This window comes from Hippocampus bargibanti, linkage group LG07, assembly GCF_051943395.1.
Source record: "Hippocampus bargibanti isolate YZ-2025 linkage group LG07, ASM5194339v1, whole genome shotgun sequence".
Taxonomy (NCBI): domain Eukaryota; kingdom Metazoa; phylum Chordata; class Actinopteri; order Syngnathiformes; family Syngnathidae; genus Hippocampus; species Hippocampus bargibanti.
The window spans coordinates 22,067,268-22,080,235 of record NC_142740.1 but is presented as its reverse complement, the minus strand read 5'-3'; positions in this window follow the sequence as shown (position 1 = coordinate 22,080,235).

Below are 12,968 nucleotides of genomic sequence, written 5' to 3'. Positions count from 1 at the left end.
TTACATGTTAAATTAACCTGTTAATGTGATATTTCTGTTTAAAGAACAATTTTGTGTTACAGTAAATAATTCTGCCATCAGCTTGCAGCAGCTACTTTTTTTCAAAAATATCAGCTGGTCGACTTGGTCTGATATCAAGACATTTTTCTGGATGCGCCGCAATAACAACTGATTCTTAGAGCAGGGGGATATTTACGATAGAGTTTTACAATTAAACGGAAGGAAGATCTTTTTTGGTTTTTCACTTTACCTTGTATGGTAGCTGTCACTGATTCATTCATGTTTTGCTGATTGTGATGCCAAAGCGGCAGCCAATACACCGTCGACAAACAGTTGTAATATGCATTATAGTTCCCTCGACATTTGCAAATGCTATATTCATGTACAGTCTTGTCAATATGATCACCTTCCTTATAAAATCCAAAGCATTTCCACAGAAATGAACATATCATCTCAAAAATCTCCTTCTAAATAAATAAATAAATAAACAAATAAATAAATAAATCAGGTGTAGTCTGATTATAATAAATAGCATCATGAGACAATTTAATGATTACATGTCTTATATTGTTCACTGTCTTGTTTTTTGTGGTTGGCAGCCTGTCCTTTTCAGACATCTCTAACGATCACTTTATGTCTGAAGATTGCGTCTGAGACATTTGTTTACAATTTCCCGCCCAAATTCTGGCAATTGTCTGTGAACATAGTTTGCCAAAAAGTGGTTTGTAAGAAAAAGAGTTGTGTTTTAACGGATGGGGAATAAACACAATTGCTGTGGTTGGAAAATGAAAGAATGTAGCAAAAGAAGGAAATTGTACATTAAAAAAGTAGTACACAAGCTTTGACACTTGGATGGTTAAAAAGGGACATCATTACAATCATAAATAGTGGGAAGAATCGGAAATTGGGAGAATAATTGAGGATGAAAAATGACTGGGAAACCGAACATTGGAAGTTCCAAATGTCTGTCCAGATGTTAGCAGTCACAAGATGACCATATTACCCTAGGATGATCATTACAGATGTGGTACACTTGAGCACCAATCACCCCGACCTCAAGGACAAGTCATATGCCACTCTACGGTATAGCCAGCACCAGCAGTAGCCAGGAGTAGTAAAGAATCAAAAGGAAGGAGGCAATATGCTGGACTCAGTGTCAGTCCCGTGGCTTTGAGAGGGAAGTTGCACGTCTTCCTGGCTGCCAGGCTGTTTGGCAGAGTATCCCTCGCATGATCGGTCATCTGTATTCATTCAGCGCATACAGCCGTTTCTTTCAGCGCTGCTGCTTCCTCTGCACTCGCAAGGAGCTGTGGAAAATACTGGCAGGAGACAAAAAGACGCTGCTCTAATCAATACCAACACGAGGCTTTCGACAAAGAGCAGCAGAGTGAAAGATGGAGCTCCAACTTGAGCAGTGGTTGCCTTTAGAAGTGCATTCCTCAGACACCCAATGACTTTCTCTCCAAGTCATCAGGATGGCAAACATTTGTGTGTCTCAAATCGAATGAAGAGAATGAAAACGGAGCATGCTAGAACCCGTTGCACATAATTGTGGCTCATTAACACAATTGTGAGGATGACTGTCTGAAAAGTGAAACCATGAAAGGATGCAGTACTGTGGTTCAAAATGGAAATCAGAACCAGCCTTGATCACTTTGGAGGGAAATTCATTTTCATTCCTCTTTGACAGAATTTTTTTGCAATTGTCTGTCCATCTATTAGCTCGCAATAAAAAATAAAAAAAGACTGCATTGCGTAGTCTTCCAAGGTTGCCTGCAGCTCAATTATGGCTTTGACATGAAGACATTTGCAAAATATTCAGCTGTAAATATTTTAAGTCTGTGTTCTTAAATGACGGTCAAACCACAGCAAAATGTAAAATATCTAAAACTGGTAGTTAGAGATAATTTATTATCCATACGATATACAGTAGGATAGTTCTGAGTTTGAAGCGGGGTGACTGTTCTCCTCACACATGATATATTTTCCAGCTGCCGTGATATAGACAGATTTATGAGGCAGTGAGTAGCCCACTGATATTTAAAAGCAGCTTCATGAATGGAAGAAAGCTACTTTGGTTCCACAGACTGGATCAGCCATCTACGCATGAGGAGAATCCGTTAAAATTGGAATTCAAATGGCATATTTTCACTGAAACAAAAGTCCAATTGTCATCATTTAACTGAGATTCATGCACATTTGTTAGTTTGAATTAGCTAGAAATTTAAACGAGAAGCCACCAATACTGTATATGTGTGTATACGTTTGGTTCATTACAAAGTTTTATTAAATTGCCAAGAGCGACAGTAAATGACTCAAATCTAACTAAGTAAATGACTCAAATCTGCCACGACAAGATCATTTATAACTTGAACATTCAAATATTATGTATCCTTCTTGGATTTATATTCCAAAATGTAATTGTCACTGTTGTTACTGCCAATAATGGGAGTGTAATTATGCTGCTATGTTTTCAGGATTAGGCCACAATGAATTGCTTGTCATATAATTATACAAAGGCACTGAGAAAAGGCCCAAAAACAAGCCAGATACAAGTTTCATTATCTTCAGAAAGGTTCAGTGGTCTTTGGATTGTAACCCAGCCCTCACAATAATGCAGGTATCAAATTTGATTCTTGTTGAATAACTTTTATGTCAAAAAAGCTTTGACCATTTAGGTATTTCACAGTATGTCTTATTTTAAGTAATCAAATAAATGTGCATGCAATTGGCATTGTACTGTCGTAGGGTTCTTTTTATTCAAGGCTAAAAGGACAGCGGAACACATGCTCTTGAAAGAAAAACATGAAACTTTGTTACATTATCATTACAATATTTTTACTGCATTTACTTTTTTTTACTTTAATTAATGAACAACTTAAGACAACCCGACTGAAGATCCAGAGATGTCTGAACTCCCCCCTGAAGCACCGATAAAGAGGCATCTTCTGAAAAGTTATAAATGCTACATTTTGATAAAGCATTTATAGTATCCGAATCGTTGACTTATTCTCCGCTCCAATTGTTTCTTCACTATTTAGTGTAAAGACTTAACCATAAGCAATTATATAAATTATACTGTCTGCATAATAAACACAGTACTGGTATATACACACCAGCCACTCATTCAGCACCATCATAACACGAACACATGTAAGACTGCAGTGCATTCTGAGAGCAGCTGAAGCCATCACTACTGTCTCCATCACTCCTCTCTGGAACATCAATAATGCGGTTACCAAAGCATGCATTGCGATAGTGTTGTGCGAAAAGGCATACCGTATTTTCACGACCATAAGGCGCATATAAACGTCTCAGATTTTTTTCAAAATGTGCGATGCGCCCTGTAGTGCGGACGTATTAGAGACCACCATGAGGGGGACGTGGTAAAGAAAACGAGGGGTGTGTGTGGGCGTGGTTTGTGTATAAACGAACAGGTATGTGCTTTATGTAGAACATTGCTGTTTTAACAACCCTGAAAATGGCAAAGAGACATGGTTATGAAGCTCAGTTTAAACTGAAGGCTATCAGCTACGCCGAGGAACATGGGAATCGAGCCGCCGTGACATAATACGCGGACATAAGGCAAGGTCCAGAGTTGGAGGAACGGCGGGCGAATTATTCTGAAAAGCTAGCGAAAAGCCTTCGTTTCCTGTTGTGCTTACCTGCCATGCGAACGGAGAGAAACTCCTGCCGATTGTGATTTTTTAAAAGAAAGACTTTGCCTAAAGAGACATTTCCAGCAGGCGTCATTATTAAGGCAAACGAAAAGGGCTGGATGTTACGCCACATTTTGACAATGGATTGTGGATGCTTGGGCTAACGTGTCTGCTGGCACGGTGGTTCAAGCTTTCGGAAAAGTCGGTACCGGTAATGTGCTGTTTTTTTTAACCATGCCGACGCCTATTGAGTGATTATTACAAAATGTAATTACTTTGTAATTAATAAATAAAGCACTACCAAACTCAGTTTTGCTCCCGATCTGTTTTTTTAAATACGCACACTTGTATGCCTGCGTGTTGTTGTGGGGCGGACGTACATATGGATATGTACCGCTATATAAAAGTTGCGCCCGATCAGCCGGTGCGCTCAATGTGTAATTTAAATACAGAAATGGCACACATAAATGAGACTGCACCTTTTCACACAGTGCGCCCTTTGGTCGTGAAAATACTGTAGTTTTCTAATGTACACACCGTGCGTTGAGAGTAATATTTGATTTTGGAGTGAATAAAAAAAAAAACAAATACAGTAAAGTCTCATTATATCGATATCGGTTATATCGATAGTACTGCTTATCACGATACTATTTCTATGAACGCAAGGAGAAAATTTACTTGCCGCAGGATCGGATATATCGATAGTCCGGTTATATCGATATTTTTTTCCGACTCCCGAGAATATCGATATAACGAGACTTTACTGTACCACTTAAGTACAAAATCTAATCTTGTCACAAATGTAATCTTGTCTTAAATGTATTTTATGAGTGTCATAGTGGGATTTAAAGGACAACCGACATCTACGGACAAATTGTATGCATAATTTGTAAAATGGCTTCAAATGACTTCTACTGAGCGTATTTTACAAAGATTCCACTACATATAGCTATATTTTACATTTTAAGACTCGCGCTGAACATTCAGGAAGTCTTGTTTTTGAGTTGGTGACGAGTCTGTACGTAACGTCACTGAAGGAATGCCCCTGACCGAAAAAAAAGACACATTGGAGCAGTCCTTCCATCACGTCAATGTATTTTGCTGTACTTGTTTGGTCTGAAAACCTCGTGTTGCACCAAAAAGCCGCCAGAAGAGGGCGAGCAAGCTCCATGGAAGGAATTTATCACCCTGTGGAAACAGGCTGATTAATTCCTCAAAGGAGCTTTTGGGTGATGCATTTCCCCCCAATGTTGCCTCAAAATGGCACGGAATAAATTGTTTAATCAATTGCAAACATGTATCCTTTCCTCTTCAGAATTATTTGAATCATATTTATAACTGGATGTGTAACAAGAAAGCATATTCTTCGAATCTGATGCCATTGTTTTGATTCTCCAGCAATGCAAGACGTCTTGACGTGACGTCACGAACTGTGGGCGGGACTTTTTTAAAACGCCCAATTCACAGCTCAATTTTTTGCAGATTTTGGACACTTTAAGTCATTTTTATTGGTGTTTTGCATTTGAATAAAAATATAATACTGCGTGTTTTGGGTATTTTAGATGGTATAAAACGTTTCTCTGATGTCAGTTAGGAAACAAAAAACTGATGTCGGTTGTCCTTTAACTCATTATTTCATCTTTCGATCTTTCTGGGGACACCCTGAATCGGATGCCTGCCAATCACAGTGGGATTTAACTATTCTATGAAATTTCAAACATTGGTGATGTCATTCCTATTCACATTTTTCACAGTCTAAGCTTTCAGTGCAGTACACAAAATGTGGCATTGTAGTTTCTGTTGGTGCTGTTTGGGTCTACATTATGCATGCAAAGTTTGTCCTGTAACCACGTAAATCTGCTGCACACCATCAATGTTGTGACATGCTTGATCATGAAGTCATAATTAGTCAGGACAGGGAAAAAACACTTTTTGTTTGTCCAATGCGTCAGCACATTGCGTGGTCTAAAAACAATACTGACCCATCATTCAACTTATCATATTTTCCATTGTATAAGGCGCACCCAAAAGCCTTGATTTTTCTTCAAAAGATGACCCTACGCCTCAGTGACGTGCGGTGAGGTTCGTGGCTGGTGAGGCACTGACGTCATCACAGTCAGATTTACAAACATATGAACTCCACAGAGTAGCTTATTCACCATTTGATTGGAAACAGTTGTGTGAAATGTGAAAATTCAGCGATTTTGAAAAAAAATCCAAAAATGGTGAAGTTTAATGGAAAAGAATGTTAAAGTACAAATCACTAAATAAAATAACTGTTTAATTTATTTTGTCATTTGATATTTCCATGATGACAAGTGAGGCACAGCCTCACCTGCCTCCCCTGACTGCACATCACTGCTACGCCTTACACGCAGGAGCCACAACTCTTGTCAGCGGCCATTTCTCCCTGCAAAAGAATTACTGTAGTGCGTAACCCCAGCCTCTACTATAGCGCCTTATAATGTTGTGTGCTTTATATTTTGATAACTTTTATATAGTATTATTATATATTTGGAAAACAATATTCATTTATTGAAGGTGCGCCTTATAGTCCGGTACACCCCATATCTGGAAAATATTTGAAACCACACCATTAATTGGGGAGCGTTTTATACTCAGTTGCGCTTTATACACCAGAAAAGACGGTAATATTTATTCCAAGTGCTGTAAAAGAGTCCAAAATATAGTGCAGCTTGTCTTTAAGAAATGTAATAAAAATATAACACTTTGAGTTACATTTTTAATTTTATGTCGAGCAAGTTGTTTTGCATTTTAAATCATATGTTGCCCAACCAAGTATTTGTATGGAATACATTATAAATCATCTATATAGACGTTTTCTATTATTCTGGCAAGAAAAAGTCATGGTTGCCATCATCAGCTTGACCACCAGTAAGTGGATTGCTTCAAGGGTAAAAAAAAAGTATTTTTATTGATTTGTAGAATGAACTTAGTGTCTCATTTGTGCTTTTTCAATATCTCACTTGCTGCCACCAGTATCTCTCCAGTGCAGCCTAGAACTCATTGTACTCCTCCGCAGTGCTGATTGGACTTTTCATTAGTCAACTCCCTAAGGCTCAGTATGACCTCCTCTGGGTCATCGCCTACTGATTATAGCCCCCACATCCACCCCCAACATTTTCCCTTGTCTCCATCAACTTGTGCGAATAGGGATGTCATGACACTGATGTGAAGTATCCAATTTTACTGCGGAGGTTGATGGGTCATACTGGTTTAATTTTATCAGCTATGTTTTTATGTTAATAGAAATTTGCCAGTCTAGTAGTAGTAGCAGTATTTTACAAATAGTTTCAACTCATAAGGCAAATCACAAATGTGTCCTTTCTAGGAACATATATAATGTATTGCCGTTCCCAATTAACAAAGTACAAAAGGCATACCGTATTTTCACGACCATAAGGCGCATATAAACGTCTCAGATTTTTTTCAAAATGTGCGATGCGCCCTGTAGTGCGGACGTATTAGAGACCACCATGAGGGGGACGTGGTAAAGAAAACGAGGGGTGTGTGTGGGCGTGGTTTGTGTATAAACGAACAGGTATGTGCTTTATGTAGAACATTGCTGTTTTAACAACCCTGAAAATGGCAAAGAGACATGGTTATGAAGCTCAGTTTAAACTGAAGGCTATCAGCTACGCCGAGGAACATGGGAATCGAGCCGCCGTGACATAATACGCGGACATAAGGCAAGGTCCAGAGTTGGAGGAACGGCGGGCGAATTATTCTGAAAAGCTAGCGAAAAGCCTTCGTTTCCTGTTGTGCTTACCTGCCATGCGAACGGAGAGAAACTCCTGCCGATTGTGATTTTTTAAAAGAAAGACTTTGCCTAAAGAGACATTTCCAGCAGGCGTCATTATTAAGGCAAACGAAAAGGGCTGGATGTTACGCCACATTTTGACAATGGATTGTGGATGCTTGGGCTAACGTGTCTGCTGGCACGGTGGTTCAAGCTTTCGGAAAAGTCGGTACCGGTAATGTGCTGTTTTTTTTTAACCATGCCGACGCCTATTGAGTGATTATTACAAAATGTAATTACTTTGTAATTAATAAATAAAGCACTACCAAACTCAGTTTTGCTCCCGATCTGTTTTTTTAAATACGCACACTTGTATGCCTGCGTGTTGTTGTGGGGCGGACGTACATATGGATATGTACCGCTATATAAAAGTTGCGCCCGATCAGCCGGTGCGCTCAATGTGTAATTTAAATACAGAAATGGCACACATAAATGAGACTGCACCTTTTCACACGGTGCGCCCTTTGGTCGTGAAAATACTGTAGTTTTCTAATGAACACACCGTGCGTTGAGAGTAATATTTGATTTTAGAGTGAATAAAAAAAACAAATACAGTAAAGTCTCATTATATCGATATCGGTTATATCGATAGTACTGCTTATCACGATACTATTTCTATGAACGCAAGGAGAAAATTTACATGCCGCAGGATCGGATATATCGATAGTCCGGTTATATCGATATTTTTTCCGACTCCCGAGAATATCGATATAACGAGACTTTACTGTACCACTTAAGTACAAAATCTAATCTTGTCACAAATGTAATCTTGTCTTAAATGTATTTTATGAGTGTCATAGTGGGATTTAAAGGACAACCGACATCTCCGGACAAATTGTATGCATAATTTGTAAAATGGCTTCAAATGACTTCTACTGAGCGTATTTTACAAAGATTCCACTACATATAGCTATATTTTACATTTTAAGACTCGCGCTGAACATTCAGGAAGTCTTGTTTTTGAGTTGGTGACGAGTCTGTACGTAACGTCACTGAAGGAATGCCCCTGACCGAAAAAAAAAGACACATTGGAGCAGTCCTTCCATCACGTCAATGTATTTTGCTGTACTTGTTTGGTCTGAAAACCTCGTGTTGCACCAAAAAGCCGCCAGAAGAGGGCGAGCAAGCTCCATGGAAAGAATTTATCACCCTGTGGAAACAGGCTGATTAATTCCTCAAAGGAGCTTTTGGGTGATGCATTTCCCCCCAATGTTGCCTCAAAATGGCACGGAATAAATTATTTAATCAATTGCAAACATGTATGCTTTCCTCTTCAGAATTATTTGAATCATATTTATAACTGGATGTGTAACAAGAAAGCATATTCTTCGAATCTGATGCCATTGTTTTGATTCTCCAGCAATGCAAGACGTCTTGACGTGACTTTTTTAAAACGCCCAATTCACAGCTCAATTTTTTGCAGATTTTGGACACTTTAAGTCATTTTTATTGGTGTTTTGCATTTGAATAAAAATAGAATACTGCGTGTTTTGGGTATTTTAGATGGTATAAAACGTTTCTCTGATGTCAGTTAGGAAACAAAAAACTGATGTCGGTTGTCCTTTAACTCATTATTTCATCTTTCGATCTTTCTGGGGACACCCTGAATCGGATGCCTGCCAATCACAGTGGGATTTAACTATTCTATGAAATTTCAAACATTGGTGATGTCATTCCTATTCACATTTTTGGTCATCGCCTACTGATTATAGCCCCCACATCCACCCCCAACATTTTCCCTTGTCTCCATCAACTTGTGCGAATAGGGATGTCATGACACTGATGTGAAGTATCCAATTTTACTGCGGAGGTTGATGGGTCATACTGGTTTAATTTTATCAGCTATGTTTTTATGTTAATAGAAATTTGCCAGTCTAGTAGTAGTAGCAGTATTTTACAAATAGTTTCAACTCATAAGGCAAATCACAAATGTGTCCTTTCTAGGAACATATATAATGTATTGGCGTTCCCAATTAACAAAGTACCTTGAAAACAAGCAAACTGATTTGGAGCATATGTTGTCAAATGTGGGTTTAGTTAAAATAATAATCATAAAAGTAAAAATTGAATGGATATGTAAAGCAGTGCAATATATTTTTTCCTCATCTAAAAACAAATGTGCCTAAAAATGTATTTTTATCTGTATTCTTTTAACAAAGAACCTCATAAGAAAATTAATGGTACCTAAAATATCTTTTGTATATATAATCCATCCATTCTTTTTCAATACAGTTGTATGTTTTCAGCGGTAAGGGCATCTGAAGCCTATCTCAAATGAACTTGGCAAAAGTCACACTATACCCCGACAACAATACTATAGAGAGAGATGCCTCACATTGACATTCACGCCCTCACTAAGTGAGAATCGAAGTTGCACTGCCAAATATCAAGTGATCAATCATTACACTATCAGTGACATGAGAAGGACCTAAAAATAAAGAATACACACTCACCAAACATGAAACAAAAAGCTTGAAAAACACTATAATAAGGTAGAGCATCACAATTGGCAACCCAATAAAAAAACATGAGATCCATTTGGTGATAAGTTTGGGAATGGCTGGTATAGTCTTCTTTGCTTTCATATCTTTGTTATCCCTGCAGACCTCTCACTGTCCATGTTGAGGACTCCAAAAAATATTTGTAACTCAGATACCGAAGACATGACAATACCCATTTCAAAGACTGCCTGTACTGACACATTTTACAAGAATGAGTGTGTGAGCGCAAATTATGCTGCCCGACTAACTATGACCTTGTCCACATGAAGTCATAAGCCACTCCTACCATCAACTCCATTACATACTATCTATGTTCCACCCAAACCCTGGCACACTCCAAAAGCTGGAACAGATTACTCCCGTGAGCTTGTTCTGACTCTGATTGCTGCTACATCCAGATAGGCTTTCAAGTGGCCTCCTGTGTTTGCAGCGCCTCATGGGATATGGCCCAGCACACTACACATGGGGACGATTACCCAGGCCGTCAAAAGTGCGTATAAGTTGAGTCACCTCATCCTCACTACAAGGCTCTAAACATCCATTTCCAGGCCCAATAATTACAGTTAATCACAGCAATAGTTCTATCATTGACTCTTCCTGCAATGGAGCGCTCATTCTTCTCGTCTTCACAGTATCGACAAGCATGGCAACAAACTGATGGCATCGCATTCAGATGTGGAAGTCAGTAAGTTGTCCCAAATCTCTGTGTTATAGAATCGAGAGCAGTGGTTCTTAATCTTGCTGGGGGCACCGAACCCCACCAGTTTCATATGCTCATTCACCGAACCCTTCTTCCAATGACTGTGCCTACTAACTGCAGTCTAGACGAGGTGTGGACCTCTGTGGCGGAGGATCCACCGAACCCCTGAGACCGACTCACCGAACACATAGGGTTCGATCAAACCCAGGTTAAGAACCACTGGTCTAGAGCAAATACCTTTGTTTTGTAAAGTCTAATTTGTTGTACTTTTCAAAATTGAAACACCGTCAGCTGTGTTGCAATGTAACAAAAGTGGACATTGTAATTCAGTGCAATTCATTTGGGACAGTAAACTTGACACTCTGAAGTTGGTTAGTCCCTTACAATTTTGTCCATCTCAGACAAATCAGGGATCACAAACCCGGGCGTAAAAAAAATGTTGCTCACAGTGAGACAAGAACATACAGTACAGGACATTTTAAGGCTGTTTTAAGACCAAATATGGGCTGCAGTATAAATCAAACAATTTCAAAACTTGAAACTGGTCTTCACAATGCATTTTTATCTCTCTCTAAAGGTACAATGATTGACAGCCAAACAAAAAAATAATTTCAAAACAAGATTAACAAGACAAAATTCAATACCATTCAATTAAAAAAATGGTGGTGTCATTTTTAGGAGAGATGAAAATATCCGCACATGCATTTGGGAAAACTTGAGCAAAGACGTAAAAGTAAACAAACCGTTAAAATTGTTACATGTGTGTGTTTGTGTGTCTGTCTGTATTTGTGTGTGTAGAATTGGAATAGACAGTAGAGAGAGAGGACAAAGGATGGCCTCACATTTTTCAAGCTCCAATCCATGCATTAGCTGAGAGCTGAGAGACACAAAGTGGTTACAATGGCCCAAGCAGTGAAAAATGATGAAGCAAACACGTCCAGTATTTGTCAATGCTACAGACAAACCCACAGTACCGCACCGCTCTGGTGTTCATCATTTGTGAAGGTTAGGAAATAATATTGGGGGAAAATTGCAGGATAAACAAGTTTTCGATAAATATTCCATGTCAAATTTGATAATGCAACTCCTAGAATGTTGGCAGAGGATGTATTTTTTCTTCTACTTTGTGAGAACATCAACTGCTATAAAACGTAGCTCACTACAGTTAGCCCCCTGGCCCCTACATTTACACTTGTTTCCTCTTATGTTGTTCGCTGTGATTTATTACTCATATATGATAGCCTGGCAAGTATACACGTCTGTAAGTGTTCCCCTGGCAAAATCTTAGAGTAAATAAAGTCGGAAAAGATGTTAAATTTAAATCCAAAAATGTGTTTGGCGGAATTATACAGCACAGTTTTATTTTCCTGTTGCTGCACCAAAGACTATGGTCCAACATAGGCATAGAATTGTAGACAGTGCCGGTAAAAAAATGTGCATCTTTATTTTTGTGCCAATGTAAGCCTCTCTGGGGGTGTTTGAGAACCAGGTTTTGGCGCAGGGCGAGCAACATGATTTTGTGAGTTACATCGAGTTGGAAACAGTCAGATTGTGAGATCTCTGAGTGTTGCATGCACTGAACCCACTCAACAGCAGTATGTGCTGAACCCCACCAAATAATTGAAGACATCACTTCATTGAAAGCTTTATTGTTGTTATCGATATTTTGGGGGGGGTTGCTTTTATTTTTATTTGTTTTTGTTTTTAATATTTATTTGTCATTTTCAGGCGATCAAATCAGAGGATTTCAAAACTGATATTTGTAAACGATTGTTTTGTGAATCCGTTGGGAGACATCTGGGATGAAGGGATTCACAAATGAACTTGACTCATTACATTTAACGCCCCCATCCATACCACCACACATACACATACAGCTGTGTGTGTTAGAACCCATTCCACGCCGTCGCGCCTCCCTTTTTCTTGTTTACCTTTTTCAGTGTGAACTGGGTGCTCCCTGATTAGTGCAATTGCCTCCCAGACTCACCTGTCACTCTTCATCTCATCAGCCATTTATACCATTAAAGCCAACCTGAAGAGGCACCCATTGCGAGTTCGTCAGTGATCTTTCCTGCCGTGCTCACTCCTGCCAAGTATTTACTTTCCAGTATTCCTGTACTCCTCAACCTACTAGTTTCGAGTCCTTTTAGTTCTTGCCACCTTGACCTGTGCCATTTCCTGACCATTAAAAAAGTCCTGAGTTAATTCCGTCTGCCTGTGTGTCTTGTGCTGATTTCTGGTGAAGCCTAATAGTGTATTTCACAATGATTATCTGGGATTGCCTTCTT